At 19.6% G+C, this 4209-nt stretch overlaps 1 long non-coding RNA gene across 1 annotated transcript; it reads left to right on the top strand.

Annotated features, from left to right (window-relative positions):
• The first annotated feature begins 2545 nt into the window (after window positions 1-2545).
• Window positions 2546-3339, top strand: LOC111531269. Its single transcript, XR_002728210.2, has 2 exons — window positions 2546-2667; window positions 2976-3339. It is a non-coding gene; the product is annotated as an uncharacterized LOC111531269 (long non-coding RNA).
• Window positions 3340-4209: the final 870 nt, after the last annotated feature.

A 4209-nucleotide genomic window follows, 5' to 3' on the forward strand; every position in this document is an offset into this window, starting at 1 on the left:
ATTATGGAAGATTCCAGTGAATATAGCATTATAGTAAATTAAAAAATAAAATTTAAAATAAAATGTAATAACTAGAATGTGTATATAAATACTCTATTGCCATTGATTTGTGTCACAACATTTACTGATTTATATGAATTGTACAAAAAAAAAGGAACATATACAAATTATTTTCGAAAGACATTATAAAAATAAAAATATTAAACATATTTATTAATTATTTTTTTTTTTTTTTATATGATAGTATTTGTTATTTTGTTTTTTTTTTATTGATTATATTTGTTTTATTTTTATTATGCTTATATTTTTTTTTATGTGTAAGCTGTTTTAATGCATATGGATTTTAGAACACTATATAGTGTTATTTAGTGCATGTTTTATTCGTTTATAAAAAATAAAACTATTTTTACTAATGAATTTTTAATAAACATAAACATTTTTGAAAGGCTTACTTTTTTATATAAAAACTTTATTAAATTTTAATTTACCATATGTAAAATGATTTAAAAATGGTATGGTTTTATTTTTTTTTTTTTTTTATACCTAAGGTTTCATTATAATCCACTGTACTAATAATTTAAAAAAAAAATAATTAGCATACAAATTACATATAATTATTTATTTTGTTAAAATTGTACAGATGTATTGTACATTTTTAAATTAATTTTTTATTTTTTATTTTTTTTTAATTTTATAGAAGTTAAGCATTTATCAAAATAAATAATATTATAAAAATGTACCATTGTTATGTACATATATATTTAAATCATTCTAAATTTAAGAATGTTATATTGGTTTTTGTAGGTTATGCTAACATGCATTAAATTTTGAATATTTATGTATATCGTTATATTATATGTTAAATAGGTAAAAGGTATTTTTTTTTAATTATTTTTTTATATTTAAAACGCTTAGGTAATTAATTATTTTTTTTTTTTTTCTTTAAACAAATACAAACTCGTTATTAGTTATATAAAAAATAAATTAATATTCAATTTGTTAATTAAAATAAAAAAAAAAATATAAAAAATAAATTAATATTCAATTTGTTAATTAAAATAAAAAAAAAAAAAAATTTGCTATTATTTTTAAGAAATTGTGTCACTTTTATTTATCTAATAACAATGAAGGCTAAAAATTTATTCATTTTTAATGCTTTGCTTTTTACAACTTGGATTTGTATGTTTTTAAATAATTGTTCTTTTATATTGCTATATAAGAAAAAAAACGAAGGCAGAAGTTTGGCAGAGGTGCATAGTGATTCTTGGTTAAAAGAGTTAGAAAACGAAAATAAACGTTTGGAAAAGGTAGAGAACGAAAGCAATAATTTAGAAAAGGCAGTTAACAAAGAAAAAACAAGTTTACGTTCGTCCTATTGTAACCCTTTAACCCTTATGGAACCGTTTATAATATTTTACAAAGTAGAACAACGTTTAACATCGGAACTTATAATATTTGCATTGGCTGGTTGTGTACTACAAATAGATACTAGTACAGATAAATTTACAATTGATCAAGCATTATTAAATATATCTGATAGGTATGGGAAACATAAAATGGACTCAATGATAAAAAGAATTAATCAACGTATAAGAGATTTTGTGAGAGCTGATATAGACATAGAGGATATGTATAAACTTTGCAAATATGAATTTAATATAATAAAAGAAATATTAGAAGAAAATAAAATAAACTGGATATCAAATCAAGAAGAATTAAACCAATGTTTTAATATGACTAATAAAAAAATTTCGGCTATATCTAAGATTAAAGAACTATTGGACGATGCGAGTGTTTATCACATGGCGTTGAGAATTACTCAATTTATAACTGATGTCAAAATGAAAAATTCCAGTGATTATGGCATTTTAGTGAACTAAAAAATAGAAAGTTGACCAATAAATGGAGGATATATAGAAACATACTAAGAAAAAAATGTTTAACTAAAGTAATAATAAAATATAATCATGCGTTAGCTGATAAACAATACATAATATAAAACAACAAAAATACGAGAAAAAAAAAAAAAAGAAAATTATAAGTTAAATGTAACAACTAGAATATGTATATATATACTCTATTGCCATTAATTGTTTTAATATATATGTATTTTAAAATGTCGTATAGTGTTATTTCGTACATGCTTTTTTTATTCATTTATAAAAAGTAAATTTAACTATTTTTATTAAATGATTTTTTAGTAAACATAAACATTTTTGGAAAGCTTACTTTTTTATATAAAAGCGTTATTAAATTTTAATTTATTATATGTAAATGATTTTAAAATGGTATTGTTTTATTTTTTTTTTTTTTTTATACCCAAGATTTCATTATGATCCATTTTATTAATAATTTTAAAAAAAATAATTAACACACGGATACATATAAATCATTAATAATGTTAAAATTGTATAGATGTATTGTACATTTTTAAATTAATTTTTTTTTATATATTTTTTTTTTTTAATTTTATAGAAGTTAAGTGTTTAACATAATAAATAATATTATAAAAATATATCATTGTTAAGTACATATATATATATATATATATATATATTTAGATAATTTTAAATTTTAGAATGTTATATTTTTTTTTATAAATTATAACATGCATTAAATTCAGAATTTTTATGTATATCGTTCTACTATATGTTGAATAGGTGAAAGGTAAAATATTTTTGTTTTTTGTTAAATTATTCTTTTATATTTAAAACGTTTAGGTGTACTTATTTTTTCTTTTATTTTTAAACAAATACAAACTTGTTACTAATTATATAAAAAATAAATTAATATTTAATTTCAATTTATTAATTAAAAAAACGAAAAAAAATATGCTTATCAATTTTAAAAAATCATGTCACTTTTATTTACCTAACAACAATGAAAGTAATAAATTTGTTCGTTTTTAATGTTTTACTTTTTACACCTTGGATTTTTATGTTCATAAACAATTATCCTTTTATATTTTTATATAGGAACAAAAACAGAAAGAGAAATTTGGCAGAGGTGTATGAAAATTCTGAATTAAAAGCGTTGGAAAACGAAAGTAACAGTTTGGAAAAGGTAGAGAGCGAAAGCCAAAATTTGGAAATAGTGGTGAACGAAAGTAAAAATTTAAAAAAGGAAGTTAGAAGAAAAAAAACAAGTTGCTATTCGTGCTATGGTAAATTTTGTAAACGTTGTACCCTTATGGAACCGTTTATAACCTTTTACGAAACAGAACAAAATATAACATTGGAACTTATAATATATACATTGGCTGGTTGTACATTGCAATTAAATTTTAATATAATAAAAAATTTAATTGATAAAAAAATACCATATAAAGCAAAAACATATGGGGAACATAAAATTAAATCAATGACAAGAAGAATAAATCAACGTATGAAGGATTTTGATGAAGCTGGGATCGACAAAGAGGATATGGATGACATTTGTAAGTATGAATTTTTTATAATAAACGAAATATTACAAGAAAATAAAATAGTTTCAATATTAAATGAAGGAGAATTTATGTTTTTTTATAATATGGTTAAAGAAAAAATTTTGGCTGTGTCTATGATTACAGAACTATTGAGTGTTAACGGTGTTTATCACATGGTATTGAGGATTACACAATTTATAACTGATGTCTTTATTGAAGATTCCCGTCCATATAGCATTTTAGTAAAATAAAAAATGGGAAATTGAATAATTAATTGAGACTATATAAAAGTATATATATAAAAAAAAAAAAAAAATGTTTAACTAAAGTAGGAATAAAATATGATCGTAAATTAACTAATAAACAATAAAAAATAAACAATAAACCATAAACAATATATAATATGAAACAATAGAAATGCTAGAAAAGAAAGAAAGTTATAAGTTAAAAGCACATTTATTTGTTTTATAAATACCTGATTGACGTTAATTGTTTTAATATATATATATATATATGTATTTTAAAAAATCGTATAGTGATATTTAGTACATGTTTTATTCCTTTATGAAAAGTAAATTTAACTATTTTGTTTAATTAATTTTTTAGTAAACATAAACATTTTTGGAAAGCTTACTTTTTTATATAAAAGCGTTATTAAATTTTAATTTACCATATATAAGTAATTTTATAAAGTGGTCCTATTTAAATGGTATAATTTTATTTTATTTTTTTTTTTTTTATGCCTAAATTTCTATGATCTATTGTATTAATATATTAAAAAAAAA

Source organism: Piliocolobus tephrosceles, unplaced genomic scaffold (genome assembly GCF_002776525.5).
Source record: "Piliocolobus tephrosceles isolate RC106 unplaced genomic scaffold, ASM277652v3 unscaffolded_31755, whole genome shotgun sequence".
In the NCBI taxonomy this organism is placed as follows: domain Eukaryota; kingdom Metazoa; phylum Chordata; class Mammalia; order Primates; family Cercopithecidae; genus Piliocolobus; species Piliocolobus tephrosceles.